This window comes from Pristis pectinata, chromosome 4 (genome assembly GCF_009764475.1).
Source record: "Pristis pectinata isolate sPriPec2 chromosome 4, sPriPec2.1.pri, whole genome shotgun sequence".
Lineage (NCBI taxonomy): Eukaryota > Metazoa > Chordata > Chondrichthyes > Rhinopristiformes > Pristidae > Pristis > Pristis pectinata.
In genome coordinates this window covers 98,135,645-98,162,438 of record NC_067408.1, presented here as the reverse complement: position 1 = coordinate 98,162,438, position 26,794 = coordinate 98,135,645, and the positions used below count along the sequence as shown (strand labels likewise).

The window sequence follows — 26,794 nt, the reverse complement described above, 5'->3', positions numbered from 1 at the left end:
CCCAACACCAACCCTCACAGACAATCTCCACATACTGCCTCTGTAGTCCAGTCCACACAGACATGCAGCAATAAGACCAATTTAACTGTTTAATTACTCCAGAAATACCAGTGCAGGACAAAGGCTCACACTAGCTTCCTGGCACAGCAGCATTGTAATGAACTAGTGTTCTGCAAAGTACTGTCAGGTGGAGTTCCAGAATATGTGATGAACACTAGGGGTTCTCATTAAAACTGCAGTAACTTTATTCATAGCATTAGGATGCGAAGGATAATGATAACATCACATGAAGAAAAGATCATTGCAGTCCTACCTTCTCTTTTCCATTCAGCACATCATGTGGAGATACACAAACACTTCTAGCAGATGTGGGGCCCACAACCTCAGCAAGTCTTATTTGATTTTTAAAGTAGATGGCAGCTACATGATAAACGCTTTCTCCTAAATTTTTCACTCTAGCCAGGAGCAGACTTTGTCTACAACAAGCAAGATGTTGCTCCAAGATTCTTGGCCCTCCAGAGCAGAGGAGGTAGCACTGGTTTATCATCAGTAACTTCAATCATTATTCCTGTAGTTTTACCTAAATGGTTTGATGCCCATAATATTTTACTTGCCTCCATCTAAAGGTTAACAACAGTGAATTATATAGCAGATACATTCATAAAAAACCTGTCTATCATTGTGTTCATCCTCCATGCAATCTGTCGTTGCATTCCCATAAGCCTACCTCAGTTCTCATTTACGCTTGCACCTGTTCACCTTTCTGCCTAGCATTTTCTTCAATGACGACCTTCATATCAATTGTAGTCTAGTCTAAATGATCCCATATTGTGGGGACAAGACAGGGCAAAATCTTGGGCACATTGCTGAATACAAGTCCCAGTGCTCTGTACTTACAGCAGGAGAGCAAGTCTCAGGGGAATTCATACACCTTTTCTCCTGACCTCCATTTGAAACTTGGAAACCAGAACTGCATCTCTTGGTGGCACAGTCAGACGTGCTGCTGCTTATTGCTCCAGAGATCCATGTTTTATCCAAACCCAAGTACTGTTTGGGTGGAGTTGGCACAATCTCCTTATGACTTTGTGGGTTTCTCCCAGATGCTTCAGTTAACTCCAGCATCCAAACTGTACATAATTGGCCACTGTATATTGCCCCTAGTGTAGATGAGTACTGGAGAATCAGAGGAAATTGATGGGGACATGAGGATCAAATAGAATCAGCACAAGATTAGTGTAATGGATGCTGGATGGTCAGCACAGATGTGGTGGGCCTAAAAGGGACAGTTGTGGTGGGCCATGTGATGGTGACTCTCAATCAATTTCAAAGGAGCATACACAACGCAGATACAAATTCTATTACCAAAGACTCTTTCACAAAGGGTATCCAGTACAGACACAGGCTACTCAACCCAACTAGTTTACACTCCACTCAAGCTTCCTCCCATCTATCTTCATCCAAATTTATCAGCATAGTCAGCTATTTGCTTTTCTTTCATTTGCTTGTCCAGGTTCTACTTTAATGCATCTATACTATTCACTTCAACCACTCCCTGCAGTAGCCAATTTCACATTTTCTCCAACCTTCCGAAAAGAAAGTTCTTCCAAATTCCTGAGTGGATTTCTTGAACATCTTGTATTTATTTCCACCAGTTCTGCTATTCTCTACAAGTGGAACTTAATTGAAAGTTACAAACTTCTTAAAAGGTTTGATCGGCTAGATGTAGGGCAAATGCTTCTCCTGCCTGAGGGGTCTGGAGACAGGCGGCATAATTTCAGAATAGGAAGTAGGCTGCTTAGGACCGAGGAGGAGAAATTAGGACTGAGGTGGTGAACTTTTGGAATTATCTATCCCTTAGGGCTGTAAAGTCACCGAGTTCATTCAAAATAGATATCAGCTTCTGAATATTAAAGGAATTAAGGGATTTAGGGATAGTGCAGAAAAGTGGCACTGAGGTAATTGATTAGTCATGATCTTGATGAATTGTGGAGTATGTTCATAGGGTTGGATGGCCTACTCAAAGGTTTTTATAAATACACAGGGTTTAGCTTTAGGGGAGTGCAGGGGAAGGGATACATGGCAAGGTTATTGCTGTGGTAAAGCCCTTACATTAAGGTTGCCTTAATTTCTCAACTCTGAATAAAAAGGTGAATCACCAGAGAATAAATATTTCTGTTCTGTTGTCAATTATTAAACCTTTGGGTCAGATTCGAGCATTACAGCATTAATATAGTCATTTATCTGGTTTAACGTACAGGTCCTTCCCAGGTTATAAATGCCCAACTTATGGACAGCCCATACATACGACCGAGTGTTTAGGAGACTGCAGGGAACGGGACATTTCTGCATGCCTTTTCTACCTCCGCCAAGCCGCAACAATCAGGAGCTGGGTCAAGCCAAGCGGGGCTGGGAGTGCTGTGCAGTCTCATTCGCTTTCTCCGAGTCATTGAGGCTAGCTGGCTGCCCCTCTTCCCACGCCTGCTCACTCTCCAGTCACAGCTGTTTTTGTGATCTTCTCCCATGCACTTCGTTCATTTCCAATTTAGAGTTCTCAGGAAAGGAACCCTGTCATAACCTGGGGACTGCCTGTAGTTGCATGAGAACTACTCGTCCTACAAAGTCACCAAATTGTAGATCATTTGCCTACCAGGTGCAAAGTGGAGGCATTAGACTAGGGATGTGTGGGATAAATTGAAAGATCAAAATGCCTTTAGTTATCTTTGAGGCCAGCAGAGGATGTTGTATAGCCTGGGTAACACCCCCAGATCAGTGGGGGTGTTCAAGGAGGAGATAGACAGATATCTAAATAGTCAGGGTATCAAGGGATATGGGGATAAGGCTGGAAAATGGGATTAGAATAGTTTTTTTTTCCCCACCCCATTTCTTTTTCCCTTTTCCTTGGAGCAGACTCGATGGGCCGAATGGCCTGCTTCTGCTCCCTTGTCTTGTGATCTTGTGAACATGGGAAGGACAGGAAGAGTCCATGATCAATAGTATATGAAATTGTGTGCTTCGACAACACCCTCCTGAGGCAACCCTAACCAAGCAGCAGAAGAGGTATCACCGGGTGGCTGATAGGGTAAAGAGAGCTAAGGTGCTATTAGATTGTGAATATTTCCTTCTGTAGAACAAATTAAACACAGGCAGACAAAAGTTAGGGAACAGAATGGATCCTCGCAGGCATTTTCTAGAGGTTGAGCAGGTAGCAATAAAGAATAGACCTCAGAGAGAAATGCATAGGCTGTTTCTATTCACACTGAATTCTAACATATAAATGGAGCTTCCCACCGACACCAAGTCCAGAAATGAGTCACAACAACAATTTACAGTATCCTAGCCAAGGACTGGGTGTAGGGGAAATCCTTTCAAGGACTTGGCCAGTACCCTAGATGCACATATAGAGGCTCCCATTGTATTTACTGACCAACCACAAGCCAACCTACATGGAGGTCAGGGGAGGGTGTTAGAAGACCCTGTCCATTTACAGAGGGGTCAGATCACTGTCATATCACACTTGCTGCCTTACTTACAAGCCAGCTTCCTGGATTGTGATCATGTTACTACACACAGACAATGAAGTTCCAGGTTTCAGTAAAAGCAGGATCATCCAGTTAAGAATGCAAATGAATTGATAATGGATAGTAGAGTTTCATCATTACTTGCAATGGCCAAATGACTGTAACTATACGATAACAATTATCAGTTTGTTAAATGACAGCCTTATCATGGCTAACAACCAATTGCCTTCAGACCTATGTCGGATCTGGTTATTTTTGAATCCGCAGGTTCTTTCAGGAATCCAGGAATGAGTTGAAAACAACTTGGTGCCTCAAAGTTTTATTGGAAAGTTTAAAAACAAAGAAACAGTCACAGAGCACATGGCACTAGCTTTACTACTAGGAGATGAGCCAAGACAAAAGGAACTAAAGATGAGTTTGGGGGGGGGGGGGGGGTGTAGAAAAAGAGACAGAGAGAGAGAGATAAGCAAGTGGAGAGATTAACAAAAAAAGACACCTTTATACCTGAGATAAGAGGTACTTCTTAGCTAACAATAGTCCAATCAAGAAACCTATTAAATACTTGTGGCCAAACCAACCAATGACAAATCAATAAGCTAGAAAGCAGCCATTCCCTGTGCAGCCACTTGAGGTGTATTAAACACTATACATGTTAAAAAAACTACATAAACAGTAGAATCCAACACCTATAAAAGTCTACAACTGAAAATAATTGTTTTCTGGAATTTACTATCCTAGACTATTTTTTTTGAAAAGAGAAACTAATACATAGATATACTAACAACCCATCATCTCCAGGTACCACAAAACTAATAAGCCAGGCAACAGCAGTTCAAAAAAGCTGAGCACTTATTCAGCTACAATCTAAACAACATTCCAATTCTGAAGCACATGCTACTACACAATTATTCCAACAAACCCATTATTGCAAATTTCTCAGATGCACATGATGGAAGAGATGCTGGCACTACTCATGCCCTGGATCACGTTATTCCAGTTGCAGGCTTACATCTTGGCAATAACAGAATCATAGCTAGATTTGCAGCAAATCAAAGAAAGTAATGACTTCCTTCTTCATCACGGAGAGGTGTCTGCAGTAACAACTCAACTAAAGTATCTTTCATCCAATATTCTATAGGGAAGAATTCATCATCAGTTGCATATAGTAGCACATGCACATACAATAGGGGAGCACAGGGACACAACAATTAATGCTTCTGCCTCAGTTCCGGAGACCCAGGTCCGATACTAAGCTCAGGTGCCGAGTAACCTTCTCTTGGTGATTGTTTGGATTTCTGCCAGGTGCTCTGGTTTCCACCCACAACCCAAAGACATGCTGGTTAGGATAATTATCCTTAGTGTAAATAAATGGCAAAAGCATCACAGGGGAGTTGATGAGCAAACAAGGAGAATAAAGGAAACAGAAATAAAGAAGGAAGAAGGGGACTAAGGGGATTGTTCTGCTGGGATCCAGCATGGACTCAGTGAGTTGAATGACTTTGTGTTGTAATTAATAAGCAGCTGCGGTTCCAAAATTCTGTTCCATTCAGCTTTACCAGACCTGAATTTCAGAAACTTAGTTCAAAATGCTCATGCTAACTGATCGTGGATTTAATACATGTGACCATGGACAATTTCTACCCTACTTGAAACACATTCAACCATAACATACTTGTCCATATAGGAGTGAAGTACCTGTGAATACCCCAAATCTTCACCTGGGAGTATTCCTTCATCACATCCTTAACAAGTGTCTAGCTCTGAAACAAATAATTCCAATTTAGAGGAGTTAATTAAGAAAAAGCATGAATTTTAGTACTCACACAAAAAAATCTGTGGGTTTTTCATTTCAGTGATGTGTCCAAGATAAACTTATGCTTAGAAATTAGATTACGTTCATTTTTCATGCACTAAGTCATGAATGCAATTTGCACTAACACCCCAAACATGAATGTTCATGAAATGGCCAAAATATATTTGTGTAAACAACATCCAGAAACATGCATTAAATCACACCACACTCAGTTAAATGCAGGTTCCAACCGTTAGCTATAGAATCTGAGAAGGCCATCAACCCCTTAAAGCCACACTGCATAGCAGCCAGAGGGCAGCAAATAAGCCCAGAATAGGCCCATTGGCCAACTCATCCAAGGCGACCAAAGTGCCTTCCTAAGCTAGTCCCATTTGCCCAAGTTTGGCCCATTTCCTTCTAAACCTTTCCTATCCTTGTACCTGTCCCATGTCTTTTAAACATTGTAATTGTACACACCTCTACCACTTCATCTGGTAGTTCATGCCATATACCCACCAGCCTCTGTGGAAAAATTTGCCCCTCAGATCTCCTTTAAATCTTTCTTTAAACCTATACCCTTGGGTTTTAGGCTACCCTACCCTGAGAGAAAGACTGAATATCTACCCTATGTCCCTTGTGATTTTCTAAATCTCTATAAGGTCACCCCTCAGCTTCCTTCGCTTCAGAAAATACAATCCCAGCAAATCCAGTCCTTCTTATAACTCAAGCCCTCCAAAACTGGCCACAAAATCTTCTCTGCACTCTCTAGCTTAATCACATCCTTCCTATAGTATGGCAACCAGAACAGTACCACAATATTCCAGGTGTGGTATCACCACTGTCTTGACATCAACACAACTTCCCAACTCTTATACTCAATGACTTGTCCAATGAAGATGCAGGTGCCATTATGCCTTTTTCACCACCTTATTTACTTGTGTCACTACTTTCAGGGAACTATATACTTTGTACCACTAGGTCTCTGTTCTACAACACTCCCAGGGCTGTGCCATTCACTGTGTATATCCTGCCCCAGTTTAACTTCCTAACTCACAGCATATGGGCTGTCCTGGTTTTTAAGAGATGAGTATGCCTATTAGAAAGATAAAATATGAGGAGAACTGCTCAGGTTCAGATAAGAAACAGCCCTGGCAGGCGTGGTTATAATCATCTCCTCCAGTTGTGAAAATGTCCACTCAGAGAAAATGTCAGATCCTCACGAAAGGGTCAGGGCAAACTGCAGGCCACTGAAAAAAAGCTGTAGCAAGCCAACTGAATTACTTAATCAGGAACTCCTCTTTCAAAATCCTTATAATCAGTGCACGTGGACCTATAAAGCTGCATGTGAGGGATTATTAAACATCATTGGAGTCACCTGCCTTATTATTGGTGTATTACAGTTTTCACAGCTGGCTGAGTCAGAGGACATGGCTTAACCAGGCTACCATTCTTCTTGTGCTCTTTTATTATTCTGGTTCCTACAGCAGCTACCCTGCCCTTCTCCCCTGGCTGTATCATTGAGGATTGGGCTGATACTTTACAGGAAGTTAACACAAGAGGATCTGTAAAACATCAAGTTCAGACAAAAAAGGATAGAGGAGCCTGAGGGCATGTACCACCAGGCTTAATTGACAGCTTCTATCCCACTGTGATAAGACTATTGAACAGTTCCCTTGTACGATGAGATGGACTCTACCTCAATCTACCTTGTTGTGACCTTGCGCCTTATTGTCTACCTGCACTACACTCTCTGTAGCTGGACACTTTACTCAGTGCAGGTAAAAACAATTCAATCTCAATGCACTCTGTACTAACTCAAATGTAACTGCACTGTGTAATGAATTGACCCGTACGATCGGTATGCAAGACAAGGTTTTCCACTGTACCTCAGTACAAGTGACAATAGTAAACCAATACCACATTGGCCAGCAGCAGGTACAGGCAACTTGTCAGTGCAAGTAATTCTGGGACTGGGAAGTCAAGTTCAATTTTATTGACATAGGCACAGGGTATAAATGCCATGGAAACTAGCTTTCGCAGCAGCAACACAGTACATTACAAATATGACAAACATAAATTTAACATAAACTTAACATAAATTATACACAACAAAATAAACATTGCAACATTGGTGCAAGTTGAGAGAGAGAGAAAAAGAAATAAAGTCCAAAGTAGTGTTAGGGTTTCTGAGGTTGGTTCAAGAGTGAACTGTGGGGAAAGAAGCTGTCGTTGAACCTTGAGGTGGTGCATCTTTAGCTCCTGTACTTCCTGCCTGATGGGAGCATTGAGAATAGGGCATGGCTCGAGTGGTGGGGGGCCCCCAATGATGGATGGTACCTTAAGACAATTATTTATTCTAAATTACTTAGTATAATTCTAATGGCATTGTTATTTATGGCAGCATATGGCTGTCATCAGCTGAAGTTGAAAGTGGTAACTTATCTCCAATAAGCAATACTGCGCCTTCACCTTCAAATACAATTTAACATATAACACTTCAGCATGAAAACTGATTGCAAACATACTGTTACAAGATCATACATTTCTGGCTACAGATTGACTGCTTTATTGATTTATAGTACAATTTTGTTGATACTTAATACAAAGCCCAATTATTGGGGCCATCCTTAAAACCACAGACCCAGCAAAGGGACTTTATAATGTTAATATTCGCAACAGTAAAGTACAGGTTCCCAATACAACTTGAATCTTTCTGACATAATACTATGCTGGCTGACCTTGTAGCTTGACTAAAAGTGTTAAGAGTAAACATTTTAGTGTCACGGAGTTAAGCAGCATGGAAACATGCCCTTTGGCCCAACTCATCTACACTGATCAAGATGTCTATCCAAGCTAGTCCTATTTGCCTATATTTGGCCCATATTCTTCTAAACCTTTTTATCCATGTATCTGTCTAAATGTCTTCTAAACATTGTAATTGTACCTACCTCTACTGCTTCCTGTGGCAGCTTGTTCCATATACCCACCATTTCCTCTCAAAGTTTCCTCTCAGGTCCCCTCTAAATCTTTTCCCTCTCTCCTTCAACCTATGCCATCTAGTTTTTAAATCTCCCCTACTCTGTGGGGGGGGGGGTGGGAAGAGACCATGAGTATCTCCCCTCATGATTTTATATACACCCCTACAAGGTCACCCCTCAGCCTCCTATGATCTAGGGAGGAAAGTCCCAGCCTATCCAGTCTCTTCTCATAACTCAAGCCCTCCAGTGATCTCTTTCCAGCTTAATGACACCCTTCCTATGGCTGGGGAACTAGAACTGTATACAATACTCCAAGTATGGTGTCACCAACAATTTGTACCGCTGTAACATGACATCCCAACCCCTGTACTCAATGCTCTGACCAATGAAAGCAAGAAGTTTTTCTTACACAAGAGGGCATGAGTGAGTACTGGTCTCCTAATTCAAGGATGTTAATGCATTAAAAGCAATTCAGAGTTTGGGTTTACTGGACTAATTCTTGAAATGGACAGGTTGTCTTAGGAAGAATGCTGGACAGATTGGGCTTTGTATTTGCTGCAGTTGTGAAGTGAGGGAGGACGATTGAAATACAAGATCTTGAGTAATCTTCACTAGGTGGATATGGAGTGTCTTATGGGAGAATCTAGAACTAGGAGTCACTATTTAGAAACAAGTTATCGTTAGAACAACACCTTATACCCCCCCTGGGTAGTGTACAACCCATTGGCATGAAAATGGGGTTTTACAATTTTAGGTAACCCCTCTCCACCTTCTGATCCTCTGGTCCTCCCATTTTTGTCCCCTTTCCCACACACCGCCCACCCCCCAGCCCCCCTTCACTAATTTTCATCCCCTTCCCCCTACTTCACACACAGGTTTCCTCCCACATCCCCAATCTGGTTCCAAATGCTGTTCACCTCTCACCTAATGGTTCCCATTCTCACCTCCTTTACTTATCAGAATCCAACACTGGCAGTTCTTTGTGTTGCTGCTCATCTCCCTCCAGCAGCTGTCTCCTAGCTTCACACTCCCCTCCCCACACCTTGCTCCATCTGATTTTATTTTGCCTTTTTCCTCTCTCTGTCTGCCTCCATCTATTATTCACCTACCACTGTCTTCCAACTCCACCCCCACTCACCTCCCCTACCTGCCTGTCATCTTACACCCTTCTGCTGTCCACCAATCACCTTGGAATCCTTCCTCACCACTTCCCTTCCCCTCTTTTTACTGGCCATCTTGCCTCTCCTCTCTCAGTTCTGATGCAGGGTTTCAACGTGAAATGTCAACAATTCCTTTCCTGCCATTGGTGCTGCTTGACTCACTGAGTTCTTCCAGCAGATAGTATGTTGCTCCAGATTTGTGTCACACTGTTTAAAGACCAGCTACACAGAGCTCAGGACTGGTTTATTCCAGTAAGAGGGAAGGACAAGGATGGCAAGGTATGGGAACCTTGGATAACGAGAGAGTTAGTTAACTCAGCCAAGAAGAAGGACGCACATGCAAGGCTCAGGAAGCTGGAATCGAACAGGATGCTTGTTAGACTATAAAGAAGCCAAAAGTGAACTCAGGAAGGGACTTAGGAGAGCTAGAAGGGGTCATGAAAAGTCCTTGGCAAGTAGGATTAAAGAGAATCCCAAGGCATTCTGCACATACATCAAGTGCAAGAGGATAACGAGAGACAGTAGAACCACAAGGATAAGGGAGGGGACTTGTGTTTAGAGGTGGAGGACATGGGCAAGATCCTAAATGAGTACATTGCATCACTATTTACCAAGGAGAAGGATGTAGAGGATAGCGAGATCAGAGTGGATCATGCTAAGATGCTAGGACATTTCGAGATTATGAAATAGGTAATGTTAGGTGTCTTGAAAAACATCTAAGGTGCACCTCCCCAGGACCTGATGGGATAAACCCTAGGTTATTGACAGATTTGAGAGATGAGATTGCTGGGGCCTTGATCAAGATCTTTGTATTTTCGCTAGCCACAAGTATGGTGCCGGAGGACCAGTGGGTAGCTAATATTTTTCCTTTGTTCAAGAAAGGAAATAGGGATAATCCTGGAAATTATAGACCAGTGAGCCTCACATTAGTGCTAGGGAAATTGATGGAGAGGATTCTTAGGGATAGGATTTGAGCATTTGGAGAAGCATGGTCTAATTAGGGACAGTCAGCACAGCTTTGTGCGGAGCAGGTCTTGTTTAACTAACCTGAGTTTTTCAAGGAGGTGACAAAGTGATTGATGAAGGTAGAGCAGTGGATGTTGTATACATGGATTTTAATAAGGCATTCAAAAGGATCATCCAGAAAATTAGGATGCATGGCATCTACGGTGACTTGGCTGATTAGAACCAAAATTGGCTTAGAAAGCAGAGGATAGTAATGGATGGGTCTTATTCTGGATGGAGGTCTGTGACTAGTGGTGTTCCATAGGGATCTGTAGATATAAATAAATGATTGGATGAAAATGTGGTAGGGTGGGTGAGTAAGTCTACAGACGACACAAAGATTGGTGACGTTGTGGGTGCATAGCAGATTGCCATAGAAGATACAGCAGGATATAGATCAGTTGCATATGTGGGCAGAGAAGTGGCAGATGGAGTTTAATGCAGACAAGCGTGAGGCGCTGCACTTTGGAAGATCCAACATAAAGGGAGAGTACACAGTTAATGGCAGGATCCTCAACAGCATTGACGGAACAGAGAGATCCTGGAGTCCAGGGTACATGGCTCCCTAAAGGTGGTCGTACAGGTTGATAGGGTGGTAAAGAAGACATATGGCATGCTCGCCCTCATTAGTCGAGGCTCTGAACTCATTGCGCAGTGGCTCTGACATCCAGCATCAAGAAGTGCTTCAAAAGGCTGGTCATGGCACACATCAACTCTAGCCTCCCAGACAACCTCAACCCACTGCAATTCGCCTACCACCGAAACAGGGTCTATGGCAGATGGCATCTCTCTGACCCTACACTCATCTCTGGAGCATCTGGACAGTAAAGACACCAACACCATTGTTTATTGACTACAGCTCTGCCTTCAACACTAGAAGTCCAAGCATACTCACTAACAAACTCCAAAAATTGGAAGTCAACACCTCCCTCTGCAGCTGGATCCTTGATTTCCTGACCAACAGGCCACAATCAGCAAGGATAGGCAGTAACACTCCACCACGATTAGTCTCAACACTGGTGCCCCAGAAGGCTGTGTCCTCAGTCCCCTATTCTACTCCCTGTACACTCATGACTGAATGGCCAGATTTTGCTCTAACTCCATCTACAAGTTTGCAGATGATACCACTGTAGTGGGCCGTGATCTCAAACGACAATGAGTCAGAGTACAGGTAGAGAGTTTAGTGACATGCTGTCATGACAACAACCTTTCCCTCAATGTCAATAAAAAAAAGAGCTGGTCATTGACTTCAGGAAGGTTGGGGGGGGGGGGGGGTGCATATGCTCCTGTCTACATCAACAGTGCTGAGGTCGAGAGGGTTGAAAGCTTCAAGTTCCTAGGAATGAACATAATCAATAGCCTGTCCAGGTCCAACCACGTTTATGCCACTATCAAGAATGCTCACCAGCACCTCTACTTCTTCAGGAGGCTAAAGAAATTTGGCATGTCCCTATCAATCCTTAGGAATTTTTTAATCGATCCATCATAGATAGCATCCTATCTGGATGCATTATGGCTCGGTATGGCAACTGCCCTGCCTATGACTGCAAGAAACTGCAGATAGTTGTGGACACAGCTCAGCACATCACAAAAACCAGCCCCCTCTCCATGGACTCTGTTTGTACTTCTCACCACCTCAGTAAGCAGCCAGCATAATCAAAGACCCTACCCACCCGAGACATTCTCTCTTCTCCCCTCTCCCATCAGGCAGAAGATACAAAAGCCTGAAAGCATGTACCATTAGGCTCAAGGACAGCTTCTACCCAGCTATTATAAGACTATTGAAAGGTTCCCTAGTGCAATAAAATGGACTCTTGACCTCACAATCTACCTCATTATGACCTTACACCTTATTGTCTACCTGCACTGTACTTTGTCTGTTACACTTTATTCTGCATTCTGTTATTGTTTTACCTTGTGCTACCTCAATGCACTGTGTAATAAATTGATCTGCATGAACAGTATGCAAGACAAGCTTTTCACTGTACCAATTCCAGGAAGTTACACTGCAGCTTTATAAAACTCTGGTTAGGCCACATTTAGAGTATTATGTTAAATTCTGGTTGCATCATTACAGGAAGGGTGTGGAAGCTTTAGAGGAATGAGAGGAGATTTACTAGTATGCTGCCTGGTTTGGAGGACATGTGCTACAAGGAGAGGGTGGAAAAGCTGGGGATGTTTTATCTAGAACAGTGGAGGTCGAGGGGACATTTGATGGAAGTTTATAAAATCATGCGAGTCAGAGTAGACAGCCAGTACCTTTTTCCTAGGATTGAAATGTCAAGTACTAGAGGGCACGAAAGGAGATGAGCGAGGCAAGTTTTTTTTTGAAAAAAACAGAGTGGTGGGGCCTGGAATACACTGCCGGGGTGGTAGGAGAAGCAGGTAACATAGGAGCATTTAAGAAACTCTTATACAGGCACATGAATACACGGGGGGGGGGGGGGGGGGGGGGAAGTATGGTTAATGTGCAGGGATTAGATTAATTAGGAGTTATTGGTTTAGTTAGTTCAGCACAACATTGTGGGCCAAAGGGCCTGTCCTGTGCTGTACTTTTCCCTGGAGTGGAGGAGGCTGAGAGGGTGACATGACAGAAGTATACAAAATTATGGGAGGTATAGATAGGGCAGATAGCCAGGCAGATATCCTGTTTCTCACAGTAAGAGTGTCTAAAACTAGAGGGTACAGGTTTAAAGTGAGATTTTTTTCTATAAAAATGGATCTGAGGCGTAAATCTTCCCACACAAAGATTAGCTGGTATCTGAAATGAGCTGCCAGTGGAGGTGATGGATGCAAGAACAGTAACGACATTTAAGAGGCATCTTGATAGGTACTTAAATGAGAAAGGCATAGAGGGATAAGGGATTAATGCAGGCAGGTGGGACATGGTGGTCGACATAGATAGGATGGGCAGAAGGGCCTGTTTCTATGCTACAAAACCCCACGACTGCAATTTCCTATTTATGTACCCCCCAAAAAATGATCAATCCCTCAGATAAAGGAAAACTCAAAGACTGTCAGCATTAAAAGCTTCAATGATTGGTTTCTCCCCATTAAAACAAATGTTTTAAGAGAAATAAAAGAACGAAGACGATATTCTGAAGACGATATTCAGCAATACAAACAAGGTGGTTAAGGAAAAAATAAAAAATCAATACATTTAAAGGAAAAATTTAACCAGAATATTTCAAAGCGAGTGGAAAATGAGAAGAAAAAACACCTTGCAAACCGGCCATTTACTGACCAATTAAAATTACGTTGCCGTGCCAAAAGTAAACATGACCTACTTAACCGAAGTCGACAAGAAAAAGACGAGCAGGATTCCGTTATTTGCGTTCTGCCTACGTTACCTTAGTCCAGGAGCTCACATCACGGTTCCAAATGGGGACACAGAGGGAGAGGGGAGGAAACGGGAATCCCCGGGACGGTGGCTTTTTCTGCTGGCATTGCAATCGCGGCCCATGATTTCACCAGGAGGGCAAATGAGCTGCCATTCAAGCCAAAAGCAGGTACAACAGCCAGCTGAAGTAGCAAACTACCGGAAAGACCTGACTAAATGGTGAAGAAAAGCAAGACCTTCATACTTTCGCCTTTCTTCCAAACACTCCCCTTTTTTGTCCAAACGGCGCGTTTTTCTAAGCAATGATTTTTAAAACTCATTTTTAATAAATTGAATTAATCCTGTACCTTATTGTTATTTCCTAGAATCGATGGCATTAACTTCACCGCCGAAGTCAATTATTCAATATGCGTTTCAGATAAACTATTTATAACTGATTTCCTTGTCATTAGCGGTGAAAACCTATGACAGTAGATAACAAATCCTGAAGCATTAAAGGGCTCTTAGCTGTCCTATTTATTTTGCCGACAAAAATTTGTTGTGTGCTTTTAATATCCCTTCAACTTGAGGTTCAGTCTGATTCGCGCATTTATGATGTTTGCTATCAGGAATTCTAAAGTTGCGAAAAGCTCCAATTCTGCCTTTTCCATTCGGAGGATTCCATCCACGGCATCCTCTATGCTCCGTACAACCGTTTTCTGTTCTTTCTTCAATGATTCCCGAGTTTTGGCTTCACTGCTATCTGGTTTTTAAAAAAATTATACATATATAGGTTTAAAAAATTATTTGCTCAAAAATGCTTTCAGTTGTTTTAAACCTGTGGTATATGTCAGTCTGTCAGCTCCTTAGGGTAGTGTTACCTTAAGGCTGGTGGATACGACGACCTTAAAAGACTGTGTCATGTGGCTGTATCACGTTATATTGTTTGAACTATGATCGTCCTTCAGTTACTAAACTGACTGCTCAAATTATAATGTGAAGTGTATACTTGAAGCTCGCTGTCATAAATAATTGAGAACACAGTCCACGAGACCCACAAATACATGCCAAAACAGTTATCCAGATATACTGCCACTTAATCTGAGGTAACTTTCTATAACTTTAATAATCAGGTGCCGTTATTAGATCATACCTCAAGCCGAAAATCCCCAGTCTTTCACCCTAACGCTGAGCATGATCCACGTGGCTTTTATCTGCAATATCTCTAATACTTGAATGATTTTCTTGTGGCCATATTGATCATGATTTGATTTTTTTTAGTGTATTCTCACAAGAACTTCACATACAGTTGGATCGGTGGTTAAGACACTGGTCTTGCAGCCAGAATTCACGGTTTTTGATTCAGGGGCATGGCATTAAATCCATTGTGACAAGGGGGAAATTTAAATTCACATCATTAAACAAGCAAGGATGTTGCTTTTTTCAAAAAAAAAACGTGGTTAGTCTCAACAGTAATGATTATGGAACTACCAGATTATAAATAATAAACACTTTTGGTTCACTGGTGTGCATCGGGGAAGGAAATCTAACATCCTTTTCCCGTCTAGCAATATGTGACTCGAAACCCACCAATATAATCGATTCTCAACTTCCTCCTCAGTTCGGGGATCATTAAGGATGAGCAACAAATGCTGGCGTTGTCAGTGACCTCTACATTCCGTGAACGAAAACTCCTGCTCGATTGTCCTGGTTGTTTGGCCCAACACTTAGCTGTTTTGCATTGGCCAGACATTTTTGTCATTAGACTCCGAGCTGTTTTTAGGTCCATCATCAACCAATTCAACACCATTCAGAGTGATTATGTTGATCATATTTCCTTCTGGTAGACTTGGCATAATTGGCAATTGTAGATGAAATTTATTCTGTAGTTTCAAGATGCATTCTTAGATTTCCCTTCTAGTTTGGTATCATTTTTCTGTTTGACCACTTTGTATTCATTTTTTTTAATCCAGTCATTATATAACTTGGAAACTGTACTGGTACCAGATAATGCAGGGAAAGTGACCATAAAGCGCCAGAGTATTTTCATTGCTTCCCAACTTTCAATTTCAATATCAAATTTCTTCAGAGATGTTTTGAGGTTGTTCTTGTATCTTTTTTTTCACCTTTTTGCCTTTGACAGAGCTGGGAATGGAAGATCACTTTCATCTGACAGTGACCAATGCAGCCAAAAAGATGCTTATAAACATGGTCTTGATACTGGACACTGTTGTTTGGTCCACCATAAAGACATTCCTAAGAAGTAGGAGCACCAAGGAAAACAATCCCAACCTATCCAGTCTCAAGTCTCCTGGCTACAAGTCCTGATGCAGGGCCTCGACCCAAAAGTCAACTTTCCTCTTTGTCTCCACAGATGCTGCCTGACTCACTGAGTTCCTCCAGCAACTTGTTTTTTTTTCTGCTTGATTCCAGCACCTGCACTCTCTTGTGTCTCTGTCCATTCTATCCTCATAACTAAAACTCTCCATCCCAGGCAACGCCTTGGTGAATCTCCTCTGCACGCTCCCCAGTGCAATCACATCTTTCCTATAGTGTGGTAACCAGAACTGCTGAGGTGTGACTTTTTTTTTTAGATAAAATTGTACCATAACCTTCCTGTTCTTTCTGCTCCAACTAATGGAGACAAGTATCTCGTACGCCTTCTTCAGCACCTTATTTACCTATGCTGCCTCCTTCAGGGATTCTTGCACTTGTATACCAAGCTCCCTCTGTTCCTCAATACTCCCTAGTGCCCCTTCATTCATTCTGTCTGTCCTACCCTTATTAGTCCTCCAAAGCGCATCACCTTGCACTTATCAGGATTAAATTACATGTACCATTACTCTCCTCAATCTCAAAGTGTCCACAAAATTTGGATTTGAAATGTATTTTTGTTTAGCTCTTCTCTTGCTGAGATAGCTCCAAACTAAATCCAATGCACACTTAGTGCAGAGTTGAGCTGCTCACAACTTTTGAATTTCTGATAGCAACCATCATAAGTGAGTGAATCATACTGAACTTCATATTGTAGGGATCTCAACAAATCTAAGCACACAAAATATTTGTGTTGGCAAAGTAAATTAGGCAGCTAAGAACCCTTTAATATTTTAATACTCCTGTCACCATGTATGCTGCTAATAGATTAATCGAGTTATACAGCATAGAAACAGGCCCTCCAGCCAAACTCATCCATGCTGACCAAGATGCCTACCTAAATTAATCACATTTGCCTGCATTTGGCCATATCCTTCTAAACCTCTCTTATCCATGTACCAGTCCACATGTTTTTTTTAAACTATCGTAATTGTACTTACCTCTACACCTCCTCATGCAGCTTGTTCCGTATACCCACCACCCTCTGTGTGAAAAAAAAACTTGCCCCTCAGATCCCCTTTCAATCTTTCCCCTCTGGTTTTAAGCCTATGATTTCTAGTTTTAGACTTCCTTACCCTGGGTAAAAGACTATATACCCTATTTATGCTCCTCATAATTTTATAAACCTCTAAGGTCACATAGCCTCCTTCACTCCAGGGAAAACAGTACCAGCCTATCCAATCTCTCCTAATAACTCAAGCCCTCCAATGCAGGCAACATCCTTGTGAATCTTTTCTGTACCATCTCTAGCTTAAGCACATCCTTCCTATAGCGTGGCTATCAGAATCCCTAGATCCCTCTGTTCAACAATAATTTCTATTGGGCCCTGCCATTCACTGCATATGTCCTGGCCTGGTTAAAATTAGCAAAATACATAACTTCACGCTTATCCAAGTTGCTCAAGTTCCATTTGCTCACTTTCCCAGTTGATCAATATCATGTGGTAACCTTAGACAACCTCCTTCAATGTCCACAATAGGAAACCCGGCATCGATGCCTGCAGCACAATAGAGGTCACAAGCCTCCAGTCCGAAAAATAACCCTCCCCTCCCCTGTATCCAATTGGCTAGCTTGATCCCATGCATTCTAACCTTCCAGACTAGCTTACCATGCAGGACCTTGCCAAAGGCCTTGCTAAAATCTACAAAGACATTCATGAGACATGATTTCCCACTCACAATTTTCATATTCATGAGGATGCTGGGTCCTGCTTAACAAAAACTTGCTTAAAAAGTTCAGCCAGAGCCAAGAGCATGATATCATGTTTGCTTCAGCTGTAGGAGGAGAAATATCAAGACAGCAATAGTTGTAGTGGATTCAGAAGATATTTCAGTGGCTGCAGATGTGATTCTAGAAAGCTGTTGTACTCACCACCCCATCTCCTCCTTTCAGGTTCAAGGATACCACTGACTGACTATAAACATCATAGTCTATATCATTGCCAACATATTTAGAAAAAAGGGATGAGGTCCTGCAGGCAAGTTTTAATGAGTTAGGAATGAGATTTAAAAGCTGGATCTCTAAGGTAATAATTTCTGGATTACTCTTTGTGCCACGCACCACTTACTAAAAGAAGTAGAAGCATAGTGCAGCTGAACGGCAAGAGAAATGATGCCAAAGTCAGTGCTTTAAGTTCATGAGGAATTGGGACCATTTCTGGGAAGGTAGGTTGCACCTCAGTCGGATTGAGACCAATGTCTTCATGGGCAGATTTGCTAGTTTAAATTATATTGACTGGGTTACGAGAAGCTGAAGCTTGGTTCAGAAGACAGAAAAGCAGAACTCAAAATGGAAGGCAGAAAGTTAGTGAGAGTTGGATGGCAGGGCAAGTATGAAAAATAAGCAAAAAAAATCAGGTAATGCTTAATGGTATATAGTGCAAGACATATAGTGAATCAGGAAAATGAGCTGAAGATGCAGGTGGACATGTAGCAGGTGGAAGTTAATCATGTGAAGGTGAAACAATGTGAGGGAATACACAATAAATGGGAGGATATTGACAGAGATGAAGAAATATTTTAGGGTATATGTCCACAGATTCTTGAAGGTAGAAGGACGAGTCAATATAATGATTAAAACAGCATGTAGGATTCTTTCCTTCTGAGGCATAGAATACTGAAGCAGAAAAGTTATGCTACAACAGAATGCAACACTTGTTAAATCACTTGATTACTAAACACAGTTCTGGTCATCATATTTCTAGGACTGCACCGCAGAAGGTTTGGGAAGATTTATGAAGATGTTGCCAGGAGTGGACAACTTTAGCTATGAGAAAAGATCAGAAAGGCTCAGGGTTGGTTTCCTTGGAACATGGGAAGCAGCAATAAGACCTGATTGAGGTTTATAAAATCGTTAAAGATCGCGAGAGGGTAAACAGGAAGAACCAATCTCCCTCAGCAGAATGTGCAAACTCCACATAGATAGGACCAAAGGTTAGAATTAAACCCAGGTTCACTGGAACTGCAGCATCTCAACTGAAGAACAGCAGATAGCCTTAAAAGATGACCTTCAGCAGCCCTACACCTCCAAGGCTTGGCTTCAAATCACACACACTCATCATGCATGTTGGCTTTAAGGACAGCTAAGGCTTTTCAAGCTTTTATCATTAGGGCATGTGTAGAGAATCAAAAAAGCTGCAGATGCTGGAAATCTGAAGTTATAGGTAAAGCTGGAACTGTTCAGTAGATCAGGCAGTATCTGTGAAGAGAGAAACAGAGTTAATATTTCAGATCAAGGACCTTCATCAGAAGGGTATGTGCTGAGAGTTGAAATCAAAACACTGAAGATACTGGAAATGTGAAAGAAAGTCAGAAAATCCTGGAAACACATAGCAGGTCAGGCAACATGTGTGGAAAGAAACCCTTCTGATGAAGAGTCTTCGAATTGAAATACTAATTCTACTTCTTTCCATGGATGTCACCTGACTTGCTGAGCATTTCTAGCATTTTCTGTTTTTGTGCTGAGAGTTGTGTGCAACTTTCTGTTCTCCGCTCAGGCTGTTAATTGGATTTCATTGCTGACTTTGTGATGCATCTCTATGTGGATGGGGTATTGGTCTAATACCTTTTTTAAATTCTAAAGATAAACTTTATTCATAAAAGTTATATACAAGAAATACAAAAGTGCATGACTTTCTTTACGTTCATAGTGTCGTCAAGTCTGTAATACATAATATTGTCAAGTCCAAACATTTGTAGTGTCATCAAGTTAATACATTCTATGTACAAAGCATCAATGCCACTCATGTGGCCTCTTTGGATAATACATCCTTAATGTATTTGCAGGTCTGTTACACAGGATCCAGTCCTTCTGTATCTCGTGGCAGCAGGATCTTAGACCATAATCCTCCATCCATGAAGCCTTTGCATTGACTGCACCAAGCTCCAGTGTGTTCCATCCTGACCACTACCAGATGGACTTGTGGTCAAAGGTGTTTTGTTGAAGGTAGTGTGGCAAAGTCCAACTGAATGGAACATTGCACTGCAGAGAGGCCAGGCCTGTCCTCAGCACATAGTGACACTTGGTGTTTGCATACTTCAGCTTTGCACACAGATTGATGCAGCCGTCCAAAGGTGGCCATCAGGACAAGGGCAATATTGGGTACACATTCTCCCCTGTTCTCTGGAGATTTGTGCATTGCGACCCATCTAAAACCTTTTTTTTTAATCAAAATAAACTTTATTCATAATAAAAGAAACTATATACAATAATAAAATTGTTCAAACCTTTACATTCGTGTACAGTTCAATTCTTAGTGTTACCTTTTTATATATAAAAAACACAGCACCGATGCCACACGTGTGGCTCCCTGGGGTGATACCCCAATCCCACATTTACATTTGAGTGGCTTCCTCGCCTGACCCCTCCCCTCCTTCTCCTGTGGCAGAAGAACCCTAAACTGCCGTCCTTCCCCACCAAGTCCTCGCGCTGGCTGCACCCAGCTTCAGTGCGTCCCTCAGCACGTACTCCTGCAGCCTGGAATGTGCCAGTCAGCAGCATTCCCCTACGGACATCTCACAGTGCAGGGAGACCAACAATTTTCGGGCAGACCAAAGGGCGTCTTTCACCAAGTTGATGACCTTACAGCAGCAGTTGATGTTCGTCTCTGTGTGTGTCCCCGGGAACAGCCCGTAGATCAGAGAATCCTCTGTTATGCTGCTGCTGGGGATGAAACGTGACAAGGACCCTTGCATCTTTCGCCACACCCTCCTTGCAAACCCACAGCCCACAAAGAGGTGGGCGACCATCTCGTCCCTGGTGCAGTCCTCCCGGGGGCAGCGCACGCTTGGGGTGATGCCCCAACCGTGCAGGACGGATCTTACTGGGAGGGCCCCTCTCACCGCCAGCCAAGCGAGGTCTTGGTGCTTGTTGGTGAGTTCTGGCGATGAGGCATTCTGCCAGATGGTCTGGACAGTCTGCTCAGGGAACCACCCCACTGTGTCCATCGGGTCGTTCTCCTGCAGTGTCTGCAGGATGTTCCGTGCTGAGCACTGCCTGATGGACTTATGGTCCAAGGGATTGGTCCGGAAGAACTTTTCTACGAAGGACAGGTAGTGTGGCAACGTCCAGCTGACTGGGACGCCGTGTGGCCACGGGGCCAGGCCCATCCTTCGCAACAGCCGGGACAGGTAGAACCTCAGTACGTAGTGACACTTGGTGCCCACATACTTGGGTTCCATGCACAGCCTGATGCAGCCACAGACGAAGGTGGTCATCAGGATGAGGGTGACATTGGGGACACCTTTACCCCCATTGTCCAGGGACTTGTGCATGGTGACCCGTCGGACCTGCTGCATCTTGGATCCCCAGACGAACCGGAAAACAGCCCAGGTGATTTCCAAGCGGGAGCAGCAAGGAACAGGCCACACCTGCGCCAAGTACAGCAGCCCTGAGAGCACCTCACAACTGATGACCAGGTTCTTCCGAGTTATCGATAGGGAGCGCCGTTCCCACAGTCCCAGTTTCTGCTTCACCTTCCCAATCCGCTCCTGCCAATTTTTGTTGCACGCCGCGGCCCCTCCGAACCAGATCCCCAGCACCTTCAGATAGTCAGGCCTGACAGTGAAGGGGACGTTGGATCGGTCGGGCCACTTGCCGAAGAGCATGGCCTCGCTCTTCGCGCAGTTGACTCTGGCCCCTGATGCCGACTCAAACCAGTCGCAGATGCTGATCAATCTGCCGACTGACCTCGGGTCTGAACAGAAGACGGCGACGTCGTCCATGTACAGGGAGGTTTTCACTTGGGTGCCCCCGCTGCCTGGCAACGTCACCCCTCTGATGCTCTCGTCCTTCCTGATGGATGCGGCAAAGGGTTCTATACAGCACACAAACAAGAACGGGAGAGAGGGAAGCCCTGCCTGACTCCAGACTTGATGGGGAAGCTGTCTGTTTCCCACCCATTGATTTGGACTGCGCTACCGGATGTCTGTGTAGAGCAGCTGGATCCAATTCCTGATTCCCTCCCAAAGCCCCATTTTGGAGAGCACGTCCACATGTACATGTGTGATATCCTGTCCAAAGGCCTTCTCCTGGTCCCAAGCTGACAGGCAGGTGTCCACACCTCTGTCCTGCACGTAGGTGATCGTATCTCTGAGCAGCACGAGGCTGTCAAAGATCTTCCTGCCGGATACAGCACAGGTTTGGTCCGGGTGGATCACCTGTCCCAGAGCAGACTTGACCCTGTTGGCGATGGCCTTGGACAGGATTCTTATAGTCCACATTCAACAGTGAGATGGGTCTCCAATTCCTGATGTCCTCCCTCTCCCCCTTCTGCTTGTAGATGAGGGTAATGGTACCCTTCCTCATGGACTCTGACATGCTGCCAGCTCGAAGCATAGCGTTGTACACTTCCACCAGGTCGGGGGCCCATCCAGTCCCACAGAGCCGAGGTTACAACTCAACCGGTAAGCCGTCGCTTCCGGGAGTTTTATTCGACTCAAAGGAACGGATGGAGCCAGTCAGCTCCTCCAGGGTCAGTGGTTGGTCCAGACTCTCCCGCTTGCTGTCCTCTAAGACCTTCGTGACAGAGGACAGGAAGTTCTAGGAGGCTGTGCTGTCTGTGGCCTTCGTGTCGTACAGACTGGCATAGAAGGATCTGCAGATCCTTGATATGTCCGTCTGCGAGGATGTTACTGAGCCGTCCTCTTCCTTAAGGCTGTGGATCACAGAGCTCCCCCTGTGTGCCTTCTGGAAGAAGAAACGTGAGCATGTCTCATCCTGCTCCACCGAGTGCACCCTGGATTGGAAGATAATCTTGGAGGATTCGGAGGCGTGGAGCTGGGCTTGCCGGCTCTTCACCTCTCAGAGGCTCCTCCCTCACATCCACCCCCCTTGACTGCAGTTGCTGCAAGTCTGTCTGGAGTTGACACAGCTCCCTCTGAGTCTTTCTTGCTTTCTGGACCCCCCCTGCAGATGAAGAACCCCTTGATGTTCTCCTTTGTCGCTTTCCACCAGTGCACAGGAGAGTCAAAGAGGGGTTTCACGGTTCTTCAACCTGCGTAATCCCTCTTTAGTTCCTCAATGCTCTCTGGGGTCAGCAGCTTCACGTTCAACTTCCACGTCCCCCCTGCCTGCCTTCTGGTCCTCCTGTAGGTGACAGGAGGCTCGAAGGAGACGATGGTCAGAGAAGAACACCGGCGTGACATCGGTGGATCTGACCATGATTGGCTCTGACACGAACAGGAAGTCGATCTGGGACCGGGCTGAGCCGTCCGACCTCGACCAGGTGTGTTGCGGCTGTGCTCCGCCTGCAGGAGTGCTGAAGGCGTCGCGCAACTTGGCATCCTTTACCGTTTCCATCAGGAGTCTGGAGATGCTGTCCAGTCTGCTGTCAGCACTGCTAGATCGTCCAGCCGCATCGATGATGCAGTTGAAGTCACCAGCCAGAACGACCGGCCGGGACGTCACCAGCAGCAGTGGGAGCTGCTGGAGGATGGCCAGCCGCTCACTCCGCACGGGTGAGGCCTAGGTCAAGTTGAGAGTCGACGCAAATGGATCCATCATCCACCCCCCCTCAGCGTTTGCCATCGGAGGGAACCGTGGATACATGGTGTACACGGGACAACCCAGGGTGTGTCGTAACTGCAACAAACCCGGACACGTGGCGGCCCAGCGCAGCGCAGTCATCTGCAAGAACTGCAAGCAGGAAGGTCACCAGACAAAGGACTGTCAGGAGAGCAAACGTTGCAACCTGTGCGGGGAAGCAGGCCACCTCTACAAGGCCTGCCAAAACGGGCCTGTATCTATGCACAGGCAATAAGAGAGGGTAACAGCACCAACGACACCCCGAGGACACCGACACACCCCCCACCAGCACAGTGGCCCCAGAAGAGGCCGAGACCAGGGAGGGTGAGGACAGCCCGACGGCCTCGAGTTCCCAAACCCCCGCCACGAACTCCCAGCCCCCTCCCCAAGAGGAGGAGTCAATGGAAGAGGGAGTGGGGGAGGGACAGGAAAGGGAATGGCAGACTGTGAAGAGGAAGAAGGCGCAAAAGACACCACCCAAGAGACAACGGGCCACAGAAAACAAGGGCACTGGCAAGAAAAGAGTAATGCAACAGGTGGACACCAGCAACCTCTCCTCGTCGGAGGATGAAAGCAGCAGCAGAAGCCGACGACGGAGGCAAAGGAAGTGGCAAAATGGAGGAGAGAACGCGGAAACCATTTTACAGTGACAGTAGCTTGCTCTGGCACAGAAGGCATGGCAGCCATTTGAGCAGGTGTCCAAGGCATTTGCAACCTTGTCAGAGTGACAGTGAGGAACGTGGAGGAAGGCAACCCCATGAACCATACGTTTTCCAGAAGAAAGTGCTCTTTTACTGCGTTGGATTCCAATCGCAGACATCCTCTGCTTTCAGGACTTCCTAGGTAATTGGTAATGTAAATGCTGTTGCAAACTTAACAGGAAAAGGGAAATAAAACACCACTGTTGCTTCTGACAGCATCTTCCCAACACAGACACTGACCATGCACATGTGTAACCCTACATTCCCGCTATGGATGAGCTGACTTTTCTTTACAGATGTGTCGAGCGAGCAGAAAATCATATTGACATCAACAATCTCTTCATAATCTGAACAAGCAAACTTAAGGTTGAAGCTATGCTTAAAGTAGATGCAAAGGGAGCCACCACCCACCCAACCTTCAGCTTTGCAATCAGAGGAAATTACAGCTACCTCCCCAGGTTACAACATAGTTTTGTTCCTGTGAACTATTTGTAACCTGAATGGTTTGCAAGTCAGAACTGTGGCCACAAACCGAGTTCGCATCCAGCAGAAGATGCCTGCAGCCCTGCAGCAACCAGCAAGTTCATCCTGCCGGTTCTCCCAAAACGCTCATATGTACGGGCTGTACATAAGCTAAGCCTTCATAAACTGGAGAGGACCTGCATGTAGTTTATGCAGAATAATCCAGAATGTGCCACATTTACAGTGCAATCATCTGCAGAAACTGCAAGCAGCAAGGCCACTAGATCAAAGATTACAAGGAGAGCAGGTGCTGCCAATTTGTGTGGTGAGGCAGGCCAACTGCACAGGGCTAACCACAAATGTCCTTTAGCTATGCGTAGCTGGTAAGAGGGAGAGTTAGCAATAAGACCAGAAAGGAAAACAACAACTCTCCCAGGCAAGAATGTGTCCAGCAGAAGAAAGTCTAGCCATAACAAGCTGCCAAGTGTCACTCGTTAACCCCAGCCTCTTCCCCGTTACACAGTCAATGGAAGAGGAGGCAGCAAGGGAGAAAGCAGGGGAATGGAAAGTGGTGAAGAGAAAAAAAATAGAAGAAAAATACCTGTACAAAGCAAAATGACTTCCAATAATTCCAAGAAGAGTAGCAAAAAGCACCAAATTTTCCAGACATCATCATGTGTTCCTTGTCTGATGACAATGGCACACAAACATTGACACTGCAAACAAAAGAAGGGACTTGTGTTATAAGGAGAGACTGGATAGACTGGGGCTTTTTTCTCTGAAGCAAAGGAGGCTGAGACATGACCTTATAGAGGTTTATAAAGTCATGATGGGCATAGATAAAGTGGTGGGTATACGGAATGAGCTGCCAGAGGAGATGGGGAGGGGGGAGGTGGGAAATAATTACAATGTTTAGAAGACATTTGGATAGGTACCTAGAAAGAAAAGGTTTAGAGGGATATGGGCCAAATGTAGGGAAATGGGACTAGCTCAAGTAGGCAAGTTGGTTAGCATGGGTGAGTTGGGCTCAAGGGCCTGTTTCCCTGCTATATAACTCTATGACTCTAAAAGAAGTAGTAAAGTGGAAGGGATGGAACAGAAGAAGAAGAAGTGCCAGCCAAGAATCTGTGAAGGACAGAAAGGACCAAGCGAACTTCTGGTACAGGAGAAATGCAGCATCCAAAGCCCACCGCACCGCCCCCCCCCCCCACCCCCGCCCCCCAATCCTCATTTTGTGGGAGTCTGGGAGTGATTCACCATCCAATGCATCCCAGTTCTAGTACGCTGGGAGGGAGTAATGAAACCCAGATGACCAGAAGCAGATGGAGGAGACAACAGTGATCAAGAACTAAGTTGGTCTCCCATCAGCAATGCCATCAGTTTCTGGGGGGTGTGGAACTAGGTCAGTGAGTCAGAGCAACCTTAGGCAATCTGGATCAGAGCAATCAATTGTGCTTGTGCACCCTGACCTTCAATTGAAAAAAACTTGGGTTTAAAGATAGCAACAATTAACATGCACAATGCAAAATGCACTGTGCAATGTGTTGCAACCTTTGGATACTTTGGCATGTTAAGGCTAACCTGCAGCTCACCGCACTTAAACAAAGATCGTCGATAGTCATGATGGTGGTCTCATGGGCAATTGATGTAATCAGGAGGCAGTGATCACTGCTCTTCCAGCCTGGTTATTCTGTTGCAGGGCAGCAAGTACACCATCATTGAAATCTAAGAGGTGGTTGGCAGTCATCTCCTCATAGCAGAACAATGTACAAAACAGCTTTACTCTTGCTCATCTATGTGTATGCCCTAGCTCTGAAGAGTAAATGGCTGGCCATCATCCAGTTGCTCCCACTGGCGACTTCAAGTGTGCATTGGATGTGGCTGGACAATCCAGCAGAGTCTGACAGAAAACTGGATGACATCACCAAAGTCCTGACTGAAACAGTAAAAGTTGTCGATCAA

The 26,794-nt window shown here is 44.5% G+C and overlaps 1 protein-coding gene across 3 annotated transcripts in view; it reads right to left on the bottom strand.

Annotated features, from left to right (window-relative positions):
* Positions 1–14,258, bottom strand: part of LOC127569957 (type 2 lactosamine alpha-2,3-sialyltransferase-like) — a 59,395-nt gene extending 45,137 nt beyond the window's left edge. The window contains exon 1 of one of the 3 annotated variants that reach the window (XM_052015050.1): positions 14,141–14,258. The gene's annotated coding sequence lies outside the window, so the exon portion shown is untranslated. Of the gene's footprint in view, positions 1–13,803; positions 14,105–14,140 lie in introns of those variants that run through there. The other 2 variants (XM_052015052.1, XM_052015049.1) reach the window with 2 other exon arrangements.
* Positions 14,259–26,794: the final 12,536 nt, after the last annotated feature.